General features: G+C 43.2%; 1 pseudogene; it reads left to right on the top strand.

The window, feature by feature from the left end:
* Positions 1–625: 625 nt before the first annotated feature.
* Positions 626–11,671, top strand: LOC120295275 (annotated as a pseudogene).
* The last annotated feature ends 5,243 nt before the right edge of the window (positions 11,672–16,914 follow it).

Here is a 16,914-nt window from a genome sequence, read left to right as displayed (position 1 = left end):
TCTCAGAATTTTAGGGTTTTTGCTATTCTGCTGTTGCTCGCCCGGGCTCGATCGTGTCGTCTTGTTGGGCCCGTGAGCTCTTCTCCCCTCCCCCTTCATTTTTTTTTTATGCTTCTGTTGGAGGCTGGCGAGGACTGAGATTCAGTGATCGGCTCCGCAATGGTGATTTCGTTCCCTGCTCCCGTCACTGCGATGCACGTGATTCCCCCCTCGATGCTCTCCGTTGGCTTCTCCGTCGCGCCGCCGGCCTTGGGCCGTGTTGGGCGAGAGATTCCGGTTGATGCTTATTATTGTTATTTTTTTTTCGGTCGAATGGTTGATGCGTATTGAAAGCAGGTTCTTTTTCTTGTTATTAATTTATTTATTTATTTGGAGGCAGCTACGTGTGAATTTTCATCCAAGAAGGTTGGAAAAACGACTAATGTGAAAGGAATCGGTGAACCAAAACTCACGGTCAAGGAACAAAAGACGCAAAAGAAATATATAAAATTGCATGCGCCATCTTCCCAGGAAGGTGCTCGACTATTTAAACAACAAAACGGTATTATATACGACTCCTTGTGCGCGCGCGCGCTCAGGCGAAGTGAGACCGACTCCCTAAACCACGAGAGTGATTTCGCTAGGCATGACAAAATCAACTGCAACCCACCCTCTCTTCCTCTGTCTCCTCTCCTTGCTTCCATTTCAGGCCCTTGTCAAATGGAAGAACTCCCTCTCTCCTCCTCCTCCGTCTTCTCTAAGCTCATGGTCCCTCACCAACATTACCCATCTTTGCAACTGGACTGGCATTGCCTGCAACAATGGCGAGTCAGTCTCGGAGATCAGCCTCCCAGGCTCACGCCTCAATGGCACACTCGATGCTCTTGACTTCGCTTTGTTCCCGAACCTGACCTGCTTCAACGTCAGCCACAACAATCTCGAGGGCCCAATACCGTCCTCGATCGGCAATCTATTCCAGCTCAGGTTCATGGACCTGTTTCGCAATTTCTTTGAAGGGCCAATTCCTCGCTCCATTGGACAATTGAGAAAGCTTGAAAAGCTTGATTTGAGATTAAACGAGTTGACCTCTTCGATCCCTTCGGAAGCTCGGGCTCTGTTCTAACCTCACCTACTTAGGCTGCGCATGGCAACGCTTCTCTTCCCGGGAAGAGTTTTTTTTCAGAAATGGTTCTTTTCTATTTATGCTCTGGGGAACAATTTCTGAGTAAAAGAACCTGTTTGGTAACGACATAAAATTTCTACTCTTGGAATAGAAAAAGAATAGAAATGCGTTTGGTAACGTAACAATTGTTTGTTTGTATTTATTCATTTTTATTCTTGCCAGCGGATCGCTGCCGCCCGCCCGCTAGCCGCCGCTGGAAGCCATCGGCCACCGACGACTGCCGGCTGCCGGCCGCCGGGTGACGGTCAGCGGCCGGCGGTCGAGCAGCGGCGGCGGCGGCGGCGGGCGACCGGCGGCGGGCGACCGGCGGCGGCCGGTGATTGGCGACCGGGCGGCGGACAGCGACCGGCGGTGGCCGCGGCAGCGGCGGCCAGCGACTGGTGGCGGTGGCGGTGGGCGATGGCTCCGGGCGGTTGACGGTGGTCGCGGCAAGAAAAGGAAATAAAAGAAAATTAAAAAGAAAATTAGCTTATTTCTAGAAATTGTTCCCGGGACAATAAGCAAATTTTTTTTGCTTCTCATTTCTACTCCAAATCTATTCCCGGGCTAACTTTCTATTCCCGGGAATAGAAAAACAACTTGGCGTTACCAAACAGGTTTCTGTTCTTTTTTTGTTCCGGGAAACCAAAGAACAGAAATTTTGAGGAACAGAAACGTTGCCATGCAGCACCTTAGCCCTTGCCGAGAATTCGATCTCTGGGGAGCTGCCTCTCTCACTGTCCAATCTGGTCAGATTGTCGGAATTTGGAGCTTCGCAGAATCGCTTGTCAGGTGAGTTACTGCCTGACTTCTTCACGAATTGGACCAAACTTGTTTCTTTGCAGCTTATGTACAATTTTCTCTCTGGGAAAATTCCGCCCGAAATCGAAAGCCTAACAAAGCTCAGATACCTTTACTTGGGTAACAATTCGCTCTCCGGCTCCATCCCTACTGGGATTGGGAGCTTCAAGAATTTGCTCCAGTTAGACCTCTCAAGTAACAATCTCTCCGGGCAAATTCCGCCCAAAATAGGAAGCCTGACCAAGCTCAATTACCTTTACTTGGACAACAATTCACTCTCCGGCTTCATCCCTACTGGGATTGGGAGCTTCAAGAATTTGCTCCATTTAGACCTCTCAAGTAACAATCTCTCCGGGCAAATTCCGCCCGAAATCGGAAGCCTGACCAAGCTCAATTACCTCTACTTGGACAACAATTTGCTCTCAGGGACTATTCCTCTGGAGCTCGGGAATCTCACATTGTTGATCGATCTCAACCTCAGCATGAACCAGCTTTATGGAGAGGTCCCCGAGACCATCTCTCGCCTTGCTAACTTACGGGGGATATCTTTGTTCATGAACAATTTCTCGGGAGGAATACCGCGTGATTTTGGCAAGTATAGCCCTTCTCTGAGTGATGTCGACTTTTCGGAGAACAGCTTCACTGGAGAACTACCGCCAGATTTATGCAGCGGTTTGCTCTTCAATATCTCGCGGTCCTTAAGAATTACTTCACCGGGCCGCTGCCCGATTGCTTGAAGTATTGTTCGGGGCTAACGAGAGTCCGTCTAGACAACAATCAGTTTACTGCAGATATCATGAGCGCATTTGGAGTTTATCCGAATTTGGTCTATGTAAGCCTTAGCAACAACCAATTTGTTGGGAATCTCTCGGCACAATGGGGAGACTGTATGAATCTCACGAATCTGCAGATAGATGGTAACAAAATCTCGGGCCGCATCCCATCAGAGCTTGGGAAATTGTCTCAGTTGCGTGTCCTGGCATTATCCAGCAATGAATTGACAGGGAACATTCCTGACCAGATAGGAGATCTAGGGGAGTTGTTCAGTCTGAACTTGAGCAGCAACCATTTGGCTGGAGATATTCCTTTCTCGTTAGGAAAGTTATTGAAGCTCAGTTATCTTGATTTGTCGGAGAACACGTTGAGTGGTAGCATACCTGACGAGCTAGCGCATTTTGAGAATTTACTAAGCTTAAACTTGAGCAACAACAATCTGTCAGGTAACACATACCATCCGAGGTCGGGAAGTTGTCCACGCTACAGTTACTCCTAGACCTGAGCCACAATTCCCTGGCAGGTTCAATTCCCTCTACTTTGGCAAAGCTTACTAAATTAGAAAATCTCAATCTTTCGCATAACAATTTGTTGGGCAATATCCCGGCTTCTCTTTCCAACATGGAGAGTATAAGCTCCATAGACTTATTGTACAACAAGCTGACGGGTGCAGTTCCTAGTTCTAGGATCTTCCAACAAGCACCTGAAAGTGCTTTTATCGGGAATTTGGGCTTGCGTTGAAACACGACTGGATTATCTCCTTGGGGCAGGAGCTGTAAATCGACCCACCATGGAAAAAAAATTCTGGTTGGAGTGAGCATTGGCGCCAGCTACTTACTACTTCTAGTGATTCTAATTGCTGTGATTCTGAGGGCACTTCAGTGGCGAAACAAGCTTCTCAACGAAGAGATCAAGCGTCTTGAAAGGCACGAGAAATTTGAGCAGATCATATGGGAAATGTTGGGGAAGTTCACATTTAGTGACATCGCCAAGGCCACCAATGATTTCAGCGAAGAGTACTGCATCGGAAAAGGTGGATTCGGGAGCGTTTACAAGGCCGTATTGGCCTGTGGCCAAATCGTCGCTGTCAAAAAGCTAAATGCATTGGAATCCGGAAATATACCAGCGGTCAACTTCCAGAGTTTCGAGAATGAATCCGCATGTTGACCGAGGTTCGGCACCGCAATGTGATCAAGCTTCACGGGTTCTGTTCCATGAGGGGTTGCATTTTCTTGGTCTATGAGTTTGCTGAGAGAGGCAGTCTGACAAAGGTCTTGTATGGAGGAACAGGAGCAGTTGAACTGGACTGGGGTACAAGGGTGAAGATTGTTGAAGGCGTAGCTCATGCGATCGCCTACTTGCATCACACTTGCTCACCACCTATCGTCCATTAGGACATAACATTGAACAACATCTTGCTTGAGTTGGACCTCGAGCCTCGGCTCTCAGATTTCGGAATAGCGAGACTCTTGAATTCAGGCTCGTCGAATTGGACCACAGTGGCCGGATCTTATGGCTACATGGCGCCTGGTAAGCCATATGACCAAAGCTAAATATGCATTTCACATGTACATATTATCTAGAATTGTTCAAATTGTTCTCACAATCTTCTCAAATTTGAATTCATTAAATGATTCTCACAAGACTATTTAGAAGAGCAAGTATAGATTTTGAAAAGTCATTCGCATTAATAATATCAAAGAAATTTGGAATTTTTGTACAAAACATTAATGCATTGTTTTTTCGTGAAAAACAGAGTTAGCAATGACAATGTGGGTAACTAACAAATGCGATGTGTATAGCTTTGGAATAGTGGCACTAGAGATTATGATGGGGAAGCATCCAGGGGATTTTCTGACTACTTTATCAATGATGCAAACATCGACAATCTCGAAGAACCCAAATTTGCTGTTGAAGGATGTGCTCGATCCACGTCTTCCTCCTCCGACTGGCCAACTAGCCAAGAAAGTGGTAATCATCATCATGGCAGCATTGGCGTGCATGCGTATGGGTCCCAATTTACGACCCACCATGCATTTCGTCGCGCGAGAATTATCCGCACGCACTCAAGCTTACTCGTCCGAGCTATTAGGCTCAATAACTATCAGCAAAGCAATCGAGTCTTCAGAAGTACAATTTTAAGGGATATTGCAGATCGAATGATCCCTACTGTCACACTCTCTTTGTTTTGTTTTTTGTTTATTTGTTGTTTTTTGCTTTATTGGGATTTAGCTCGTAATGAATGAGAAAGAGTAGGCGTGCAAAAAGGATAATTTAGAAAACCTCTAATGCACCATCGTCCAAACATGTTTACAAATCCTATGTATCCTCTAATGAATATGAAGTACGTCATCACTTCGGATGATCCAATAGAATACTTTCCCATTTTGTTTTCCTTTACATTGCTATGAGATGAAAGTTGCCTTTTCGATGGGCCAATATAAATAATTGCGTACTCAAGTTCTATTTTTAAGGAAATATTCTAATTAAGGGTGTGAAATGTGGCCCCCTTTTTTTTTAAAGAAAGTTTAGAGTAGACTTTATTCCAAATAAAAGTCCCATGTGGCCAAGTCAGTTTTAAATAAGGGCCAGAACTTATTAGTCAACCAAATATTCATTAGTGCCTTCTCATTTGACCAACGCGCTTTTGATATTAACAATTATCCTAGCTATTCCACACCTTATGCTCCCAAAAGAACTCCCTGGAACTTTATACCTTAAAAGGATAAAAAAAAAAAAAAGCAGTCAAGTCAAAAGAAGACTAGAAAGAAGTCATAAAAAAGACTACAGCTCATAGTCAAGCCCCAGCTACTGAGGAAGTGACTGAGATATCCGGAGTCGGTGGGATGACTAGGAGCGGAAGATGCTAGACACCGGAAGGACTTTGAAAAGGAACGAGAAGTGGGCGAACACTCGACCCAGCGGGCGAACATGCCGGGCTCTGGCTCCGCGCACCTACTGACACCTTTCGAAGCACTTTCTAGTGTGCGCTAACGTTTGAGAATATGTCGTTCAGCCTCACGAGTCTACAAGCCTTTCTCATTTCAGTGCTCGCCTTTTGAATCTTCAGTAGGGTCCTTTAGTCTTTTGATTAGAGTATGGACCGTGAGAGAGCAGAGCGTACCGCCCTGCCATAGTCGCGAGTCTGTTTATTTATAGTCGCGACTGTTGTCATAGTCAACAAGGTTGAAACTTCTAGGAAAAAATGACTAAGTTTCACGACAAACTCTATTCTATGCGTTTTCAGTAATCAAGCTCTGGCCTCGACGCTGTTCAACCCGATCAACTTTGGCGACCTCCGGCAAAGGGTGTTCTGAAATGTAACATCAATGGTAGTTATCAAGAGGGAAAATCGGAAGGTTCTATGGCCAGTATTTGCAGAGATGATCGAGGTAACATTACAGACATTTTCTCCCGATGTTTTCCAGCACACTCACCTTTCGAATCGGAGCTCCATGCGCTGAATCTGTCTCTCCAACATCTTCATCATCAAGGACTCCAAAACACTCCAATCGATCTTGAGATTGACTGTCTTCAGCTTGTTGAGATAGTGAATGGTATTCACCGACTACCATGGGAGCAAAGGCCAGTGATTGACGAAACCCTATTCTGGCTATCGAATTTCTCCTTTCTCTCTTTGCGGCACTGTCGCCGATCAGCTAACATAGTGGCTGACTAGACTGCCAAAGCCCAGTTAGCTCACTCGGCCCAAAATTTTACACTTTCTCTTCCACTGGAACTGCTGGATTTATTGTATGCGGACGCTTTAGCTAGAGGATGTAATCTTCCTCTATAATCAATATATAAGTGTGTTTCTGTCAAAAAAAAAAAAAAAAAACTGGCAACTAGAACAAGGGTAATTTGTTCAAAATTTACAATTGGGTAAAAAATTGAAAAAATTTCCAAATTGGATAGGATTTTCAAATTTCCACATTTATCCTCCTTCCTCTCCCTGGCTGCTTAAACATATCGCTCTTGCTTGATCCTCGTCGCCCCTGGCGAGCTTCAGTTCGTCGTTTGTCATCATCTCTTCTATCACAAGTTCATCATCTGCAAGCTTTAAGTCATCCGAAGGCTTCAAGTCTGTTGTTCGCGAGCTCCACTTACTATCATCTGAGGTTAGTGTCGTTCATATTGGCGCAATTCGTCCAAGGGAAAGTGATTGTAGCCTGTTGAAAGAACACGTCGCCCATGTGTAGGCATTTCGTGGAATATCACTCTGATGGCAGCGAGGCTCTCTTCCCAAACCTGAATGGTTGTTCCAATCAGAGTCACGAAGCCTGCTCCTCTTGCATGAGCAATTCTTGTGAAAAACCCGAGTTCCGCATACTAGCTTCGATGCTTCTTGGTCTACCCGTGCCGCTGCAATCCCAAAAGAAAGGAATTTTAATTCTTCCTAATGCCCTTCGCCTTAAGATCAATCCAAGTGGCGAGGAGGGTTCTCCCTTAGGATAAAATTGGGATCGCCTCGCACCGTCGTCGCTCTAGCAAAGGCTTTGTTTTGCCCTTTGACTTTAAACTTCAATGCCTAGCTTTTCCCGTTGTGATCTATGAACTGTTTGTGCATCGTGCTCATTGGTGAATTTAACAGTAAGATTAGTGAGTTCTAATGTTTTGGGGCTGTGAGCACAGAAGCTAGAGTTGCGGCTTCTGGACATTGCAAAAAAGGAAGTCGAAATTCATCCTTTTTTTTTTGTCTTTTATTGTTGATTTTCATTGCATCCTTGAGTTAGTAATTTGACTTTGTTGTCGTTGGTAAGCTAGACATGGACTCCTCTGAGTAATGCTTTCGCGGTAATCAGCAGGAGGTGGATGAATTCATCATTGGGTTTCCTATATCTTCTGATGGAAAAGAGACTATTTTGTCTAACAAATTTTGCAGCATCACTGGAAGACTCACGGCTCAAGCCGTGGGGAGGTGAATGATTGAATATGTTTTGTTGATTATTAGTTATATCTTGTACAAATGATAGATTCTTTAATGAGTTTTTCATTTAAGCTTGTTGTTCTATAGTTTGTTCTGGGGAGGTGTAACAGGTTTCTGTGCATCTTTTTTATGAGATAATCAAGTTTTAAAAAGGTGCTGTCTGTACCATTCATGCTTGGACAATTCAACTTGAAATGTCTAGATTTGCTATGAGCATACACAGGATGTTGACACTTAAAATTTGACTATCCTACTTGTTCATCACATAACAATGTCAAAATTATATTAAGCATCTCATAACATAGTATTTAGGTAGCAATAATATTTAGAATCAAACTTATCTAATTTTAAATTGTTCTAAAAATATATAAAATAAAATAAAAAAGAAAAAGAGAATAAAAATATCAGTAATAGTGTGACATCTTGAATTTTGACCCTATTTTGATTATATGAAATGATTGTTTCGTTGACGTGCTCGGAGCTGGCCCCTCACGAGTTAACTAGTCTCTTAGGTGAGGTTGTTAAGGGATATAAACACGACAGACTAGAGAATTTGACTGGAAATTGACCGCTCGACCATAATAATCGGTAAGGGTCAATACGACACCATTATAATCGATTAGCGAACATGTATAGGTCGATTTGATGGAATCACGTAGTCGAATTGCGGGTGGTTCCGCATGATTGTGAATTCACATTGAATGGCAATAACCCGATTTTCTATCGATATTATACTCAGAACACAAAATTGAAACCTCACGATTTATGACAACTGAACATCGTCAACGAGTCGGAGATGCACAAACGTGGATCGAAAATTCTCGACCATGAGTCAAATGCGCAAAAATCCCTAAAAGCAACCTAATAGGTTAGGTCATTCTAAAATCGCATTCGGTCGATTTTTACACGAAATTGAATTCGGTTTCGGGAATTGGACGTTTGAGCATGTCACTATTCATTTATAAGACGTTGTCTCATCTTTCGGCGAATTTTCGTCGAGTTTGGAATTTTGCGGAAAAATCGATTTTGGACAAAAAGAAAAGGAAATGTGGAATTTTGCGGAAAAATCGATTTTGGACAAAAAGAAAAGGAAATGAAACGGATGGGAGGATAATTGGGTTATTTGGGCTGCGTTTGCTTTCGTTTCTTTTTTCTATTTTTAAACAACTTTTTGTTTTTTTTGTTCCTGGGAACAAAAAGGAACATAAACGCGTTTGTGTGCGTTTTTGTTCGGAAATTATTTTTTTGTTCCCGAAACACATTTGGAATAGAAACAATAAACAAAAAAAAAGTTGTTTCTTGTTTATGGAACAAAATTTAGAAACACTTTCTTTTCTTCTTCTTTTTCTTCTCTCTTTTTTCTTCTTCTTTTTTCTTTCTTTTTTCTTTGGCCGGTCGCCGGCCTCGGCCGGGCGGCGATCGGCCGATGAGGGTTGGCGACCTCGCCGGAGCGTCGCCGACCCCGGCAAGGCCGAGCATCGTCGGCCCCAAGCGAAGCTCGACCTCGCGCCAGGCTAGGCGAGCTCGATCTCACCCAAATCCGGCGAGGCCGAGCTCGCCCAACGGCCGGCGAGCCTTGCCGTGGCCGGGCGAGGCCGGCCCCTTGTCGGCCGGTCGCCGGCCATGGCCAAAGCCGGCGACCAGCCAAAAGAAGAAAAAAAGAAAAAGAAATAAGAAATAAGAAAAATAAGAAAGAAAATAGAAAAATAAAATAAAAATATTTAAAAAATAAAAGAAATAAAAAAATTATACAAATTTACCAAACATGTTTCTGTTCATTTTTTATTTTTGGAACAAGTTTACCAAACACGTTTTTTGTTCAAAATTGTTCCTCGAAATAGAAATATTTTTTCTATTTCTGTTTTTTAGAACAATTTTTAAACAGATTTGTTACGAAACGCACCATTAGCTGCCCAAAATGGTTTAATTGTGAGAAATTAGGACTAATTTCTCATTGGTTGAGCAATTGACATTGTAGGATGAAGACTTTGGGGGCATAGTCATGAGTGAGTTGATATTTTACCAAGTTCCTCATTGGTTGTAGCCTTGACTTTCATTTTCCTTCTCTCTCTCCAATTCCCCCCCCACGCGTGCGTGAGTTTCCCCCAACCGCAGCCGACCAACAGCTTTTGCTTCTTCTTCTCCATTTTCTTATTTCCCCACTTCTCCTTCGCCATTTTCCTTTATGTTATTGCTACAGCCACCATCATTCCTCACGCCACATCACCCCAGCAACCGCACCACCGTCCAGCACACCTCCACCGAGTCGTCGTTCGCCTCACGCCTCCATCACCGCATTTGCCTAGCCACCAGTGTCCAATCGAGGTGCGTCCGCCAGCTGCCTCGTGCCCAGCTCCTCAGCCTATCACCGGCCACCACCCGTGGCACCACCCAACCCCAGCACCACCACCTATGTCCAGCAGCCACCTAGCTCATCATGCCTCTACCCACTAGGCCGCCAGCAACCGGGATCAGCTCCACAGAACCGAATCCCCATCCTTAGCCATGAGCTTGAGAGGCTATCACAACCTCAGTCGAGCCTCCAATTGAGATACGGTAGTCTCGGGTTTCATCGCTGTCGCGTTACTGTCGTCGTGAGCCCGCCACCGTTCTAATCTGGTGAGTTAACTCCATAATCCTTGATTAGGTTGTTAATTGCGCTTAGGGGGTTTGATTAGTGTTAATTAGAATTAGTTAGTTAATCATAAGTTAATGTAACTAGCTTGGTTAGGTTAGTAACTTGGTTTGGTTAGTTTAGTTAGCTTGGTTAGGTTAGTTAACCATGGTTAGGTTAATTAATCTCAATTTATTTAATTAATCGTAATTAGCATAATTAGTTACGGATTAGCTATTTCGTGAAATTTTACGCTTGTTCTTGTAGATGAATTTATACGTGAACTTGATGGCTTATATGTGCAATTGATTGCTTGATGGTAGTTGTCAATTATTATTGCAAAACTTGATTTTATGTGCATTTAAATAGAAATATACTAGGTGTTGCTTTTTGACGCCAATTTTTATGTACTATATAAAATCATAAATTTTTAAAATGAGAGCGTACTATGTTTAATGGTTCGATTTAAATATATGACCACGCACAATTATTTTACTGGGAATTTTTAATACGAAGAAAATTGGCCAAGTTCATTATTTGAAAACAAAGTATTTGAATGCAAAGCATGGTGTTATTGGCTAAGTATGTGCTCATATGGTCACTATCAAAACCCGTCACCCGACGAGTCGGGGAGTTGATACTTGATTAAGTTCAAATGCCCCATGTCAATGGATGCCAATCATGGTGGAGGTCGGGCCAATGCTCCTTTATGGAATGTTGTTTCGGCGTGTAGTGCTAAATGTTGCCATGCCTGACGGAGTGGGATGATGCCCGGTTACACCAAATGACCGCCGACTATTGAGTTGGCCATGACCGACGGATCATAATAATCGCAACACGCCTGAATGGTTATGCTATTGCGCTTGATTATGGGGTAAAATTGTGTGGTACAATATGGGATGTATTATAACGGTTTTACCTTATAATAATGACCCATGTGATTGTGTGAAGGACGAGAATTATGTGTTCCGGTTATTAATTATGCTTGTAGTATCTATAAATGCATATGTGACGCACTAATATGCAGGGATGTGCCAATGCGAGGTGAGTTCCATGTGGTGCGTGTTTAGGACCGCCTTCGAGGTGAATTTGCGTTCTAATCGGGGTTTAGGGTTTTGACTCACTAAGATTTATCTCACCTCGTCTTGGTTATCTTTTTCAGGTCCTTAGTATGGAGATATGTCCCGTTTGTTTTGGGGTTCAATGGGAAATGGACTACGAGTCTACCTTCTTCTCCATTCCTGGGACCACTCAGACTCTCGAGTTAGTGGTGACCATGATTTGGGTTGATGAGGGCCTCCTTCATTTGGTACCCCATTGCTTCAAGGCGCAGTTCATTAACGAACGTAACGGGGCTCGGGAGGGTCCCTTGAAGGGTTTTGATGGATCGCCTACCAGGACTTTAGATGGATAGGTAGGTCACCCCATAGACATCGATATATCGGACGGTGTCATGGAGGATCCAGAACTCGAGTCGGTTGGGTCCGGGGTGTATGTGACCTAGGACTTTCTTTTTGAGACAGACTTATGTATATAAACGCCTACGTTAACTTGGTATATATATAAATCATAGTTTGAAAATCATTAGCATGTTTTACTATCCTTTTTTTGTTTGTTGGCCAGGTGTCTATTTAATTTGCATCCGCATGTGCTTAATTGAAAGATAAAAAGAATGGGTCGTCTACGCGTCCTAGGACGTCGCATTTTTAATCGACCGCTGAGGGATGTGCGCATGCCCAAGGTTCAAGATGTGACAAATAGAATATAATCCGAATGTGGAGGGAGATTTAAACAGGTTTTAAATTTTGAATGATGGAGCCATTTTCTAGTTGAGCATATCCCTATTCTCTCTATGAATAGACAGTGAGGGAGACTTTCAAAAGGGGAAATGGAAGGAAGCAAAGTCTATAAAAAGTGAGTTTGTTCATGATCGGAGGAAAAGAAGGTGAGAACTTGTCTTCATGAGAGGAAAAGGCTGACATAGCCAGAGAGAAAGAGGACAAAAGAAAGCTAAAAAATAAGATAAAACACCAGAAAGAGAGAAAAAAGGGTGAAAGGGAGAGAGGACGTGAGTAGGGGTGAGCACCATACGGTTGATCATCAATCCTGAGAGTTTAGGATTGATCCAACTCAGACCAACCATAACTCTATATATATATATTAAATAATATTATATATAATATTCTTATATCTATTCTAAAGAGCAAACTCCAATTTAAACAGCCTTACCCTAACTTAAACGGCATCAAACGGCATTGTCACAACCCCAACTCCATCCCTAGGGTCATAAGCAGCAAGGGTTATTTTCACAACGTCTCAAACTCATCGCTATCCCAACTCTTTTTATTTTGTTATCATGCACATGCGAAAACGTGAACAAATAACCTGCTCGAACAAACAACAGCTAGAAGACTAAGACATACATCACACATAACACATTGACTTATATTATAACAATACTTTTATAAGCCCTTCCTCTACGACTCTCTTTTCTTTTTACATCATAGTATAAGCTTTCCACATAGGCTAAGGGAAATCTTATCTTCTCTAATGTAACTGCAGCTCCCAAAATTGATAAGAGACTTCCATTCCTATAAGATTGAAAGATGAGGGATGAGTTTTGGGGAAACTCAGTAAGTAAAATTCCTAGTTCTCTACTAGGAAAGCATTTCATCATCAAAGCCTAGCAAGTACAACATTCACAAAAAGGTGTCAATGGCAGATCAATTACAAATCATATGTTATGCTTTATCTAAACACATGCCATCCATGCCAAAACTACCATCGGCTTGTCAATTATCATATCAACATATCATGCTCATGAATAACCGGCATTCATGCAAATTCATTTATCGTCGTTTTGGCTCGACCAAGCCCTCCCGGCTTGACCAGGGCTTCCATCTTCTTGCTGGGCTTCCTAGCTCAACTAGGGCATCTCGACTCGACCGAGGCTTCTTAGGGCTAGCTTCCTGAGGCTTTCAGATTCAAGACCCAAGCATTCTGGCTCAATCAGGGTATCTCGGATCAATCAAGGCTTCCTGTTTAATGAAAAAGGCATCGCCGCCAATGCTTTGTGGCAATGGGCGCTTTTTTCCTCTTTAAATGCATGCACAAATGCATCATACAAGCCGGTTGTTATCTCTTCTCTTAGCCAACACATGCATGGCCCGAAGGCGTGCTCATTCATTTATGTGTGTCATGAATTTCTTATACTTGACTAACAAATATGTCGGGAATGACCTTTGATCCGTAACTTGAATCAATCACTTAGCGCCAATCCCTGCATTGGACAAGGCTTGGAAATGGTACACCTCAATATTGATCCAAGACCTCAAGACTTGGGTACACCTCGCTTAAGTGACAATCCTAAGCTTGACGAACCTTGGCTCCAACCCAATGTGAATGCACATGCATAAAGAATGACCCTCGGCTCATGGTTTGATCCAATGCTAAGCACAAAGTCCACATGTCCACTTGGACTATAGAAATCAGCATGCTTGGTGCTTTACCAAGATCTCGTGGATTTGGGTGATCCCCGTACCGATCAAGGCATAAGGTCGACATGCCTCAATGTCAATTTAGGACCTTGCGGGCCTTAGGCGATTCTTGCACCAAACAAGACTTGGACCTGGCATCCTATTTATGTCAAAACCAAGGCTTTATGGCTTGGAGCAACCTTGCCTTGTGATGAACTCAATCCGAACGAACATCGGCTCCATTTCGAACATGAACAACTCAAGCACACTTTCAAGCACAACATGAGCAAAACCATACAAAAGATCCAGCTTCCTACCCACGGCTCAATGAGTGAGCACCTAACTAGACTCGACAATGGAGAACCACCCTAAAGAAAACATAGGAATCTTACTTACCTGGATGAACCTCGAACTAGCGTGCAACCTTCAAGGAAGGGCGGCTTACTTGAGGCCAAAAGAGAGAGAGAGTGTGAGGGGGGAGGAGGGAGGAAGGGCATTCTAGGAGATGGCAGGTGGAGAAAATGGAAGGCAAGTGAGGAAAATGAGAAAAGCTTCTCCTATTTATAGCCCTTGGAGCCATCATTACTGAGGCAAGCGGTCCTCTCCAATGTTTCCAAGTGTCCCGCCTACTTTTCTTGGGTGACAAGCCTACTTTGCCTCATGATTATTCCTAGAAGATGAGTTGGCCAAGCTAATGACCTTACTTGGCAATCTAGGTTCCTAGACATCATTGATTATGGTCCGCTTTCCATTCTCTCATTGGTCCACTAATACCTTGCATTTAATGGGCATTTAATGATGCCTAATGATGATAGTGCCAACTCGGTGGTTGTAGAATATTCGGCCATAATGAGTGCTCGTGTATCACTCTTCAATTGGTCCATGTGTATGCCACTTGTCTAGAATCTCTAAGATATTTTGGACCACAATCATGACCTTTGAAAATTCAAAGGGCACCTCACCTTCTTCATGAAAGAATTATAGAGTTTTCTTTCTACTTTCCTTTCCTTCTTTAAGAAGGCAAATTTCCTTCCTCAAGAAGGCAATCTACAAAATTCTATCATCCAAGTTGATTCCGGGGCTGATGAAGAGATTATTTGGTACACCTCAAAATACTGAATCACGTACATTGAGGTTTGGCCACCACACCTCATACTCGTATAAACCGTTCCTTTGGACGATCGGTCGGCCAATAGGATCGGTTGTCTTTTAATTGGTTCTAGACCTATCCTAAGGCTACCCATGGCCTAGCACAAAGCTAAGGCACCCATGGACCTTAGAATAAGTGATGAAATAGCCGGGTCTATCTCTGGACTCATTCCAATCGACACCTGATCCACTAGTAGGGTTCATGGTTGGTGCATTACCAAATCATGAACGAACATCACCAATTCGAGATTCCGTTCTGATCACTAAGAATTAAACAAGGAATGATGCATTCTTGGTTTGAAGGAAATAGCATTTGGTCAATTCAGATTGTCCGTGCATCAGTGCAAAACCGGGCAAAATCACCCCCGACTAGAAATTGCGACCAGTCAGATCGACCCATGACCATCCTCTAATCCAAAATCATCCCGTGACCAATTATCATGATAAAAAAGTCATCTTATGAGCTAGTGATCCTATCCCATCAGTATGATTGGTAGAAATTCACGACCGACACCTCGACCAATTCATGACTAGTCGGTTAGTCGGTCGGTCGTGACCGATTCGTGATTCCTCACCGATTGAACCGATCGATCCATGGCCAATGAACCATGATCGATCATTTTAGGACCTTATGGATGACCCTCACAGGGTCGAAATCGAGGATGTTACAATTCTCCCCCCTTTAAAAATTTCATTCCCGAAATTTCATAACGTATGTGGGTATTCAAAATAGGTAATGGTACTTGCGCCTCATGATTTCTTCACTTTTCCAAGTAGCCTCTTTTGTGCCATGGTGCTTCCATAGGACCTCGACTAAGGGAATGGCCCTATTTCTGATTACTTGCTCATGTCTGTCCACGGTTTGCATTGGCTCCTCAATATACAACCCTTGGTCATCTACCTCAATCTCTTCAAAGTTGAGCACACGTGCTGAATCTGGCTCATACTTTCTTAACATGGACACATGAAATGCATCGTGTACCAAAGCAAGTTTTAGTGGCAATGCCAACCGATAGGCCATATTCCCTATTCTTTCTAGGATTTCAAAGGGTCCTATGTACCATGGACTTAACTTACCTTTCTCACCAAAATGAGACATACTTCTTTAATGGGGACACCTTAAGGAATACATAGTCTCCTACCTAGAATTATAGAGGCTTTCATCTCCTATCTGTATATCTCTTTTGCCTACTTGGGGCAATTCTAAGTCTCTTTCTAATTGCTTGCGCAGTGTATGCCATAAATTGGACTAACTCTGGACCAGTGACTTTCCTTTCCCTGACCTTGTTCCAATAGACTAGAGTTTTGCAAGTTCGACCATATAATGCCTCGAATGGAGCCATGTCAATACTCTGTTGGAAACTTTAGCTATGCCCTGCTTTCGCTGCGCCACTCTAATTTCGACTTCTTCGAGATCTCCCGTCACGGAAAACTTTGAGGGTTGCGGCTTTAAGAACTGTTCAACCAGCCCTTGCATAAGGTGTTTGCCATTTCCGTTTTCGTCTCCACTTGTAGAGGCATTAACAAAAACAGAGGCTACTTGTTGTTGAGCCTACTGATCCATCAAGCTTTCAATGGTCGTAAGAGCTTATAGAATTCCATCTAGTTGGAGGTTATCTTTTGACTTTCCTTTCAAAGTCACCTGATCCCAAGCACTCATGTTGTCTACAAATAGGACAACTATAGGAAATCTATGAAATCCTTTCCACATCACAATCAAAGGTTAGTAATCATGAGCTACTATCACACATGAAATCAATCAAGCAAACAATGACATGCACATAATTTTTTTCTAACTAACTATCCCACGACTCCTAGCACACCTTATCACTCCAGATATAACCTCGCTCTGATACCAAAACTATCATGACCCCAACTCCATCCCTAGGGTCACGAGTAGCAAGGATTATTTTCGCGACATCCTAGACTCGTCGCCATCTCGATTCTTTTTATCTTATTATCCCGCACATACGGAAACGTGAACAAATAACCTTCTCAGACAGACAATAGCTAGAAGACGGGGACATACTTC

Source organism: Eucalyptus grandis, chromosome 1 (assembly GCF_016545825.1).
Source record: "Eucalyptus grandis isolate ANBG69807.140 chromosome 1, ASM1654582v1, whole genome shotgun sequence".
Lineage (NCBI taxonomy): Eukaryota > Viridiplantae > Streptophyta > Magnoliopsida > Myrtales > Myrtaceae > Eucalyptus > Eucalyptus grandis.
Note: the sequence above shows the minus strand (reverse complement) of the source record. Positions and strands in the feature narration are given on the sequence as shown.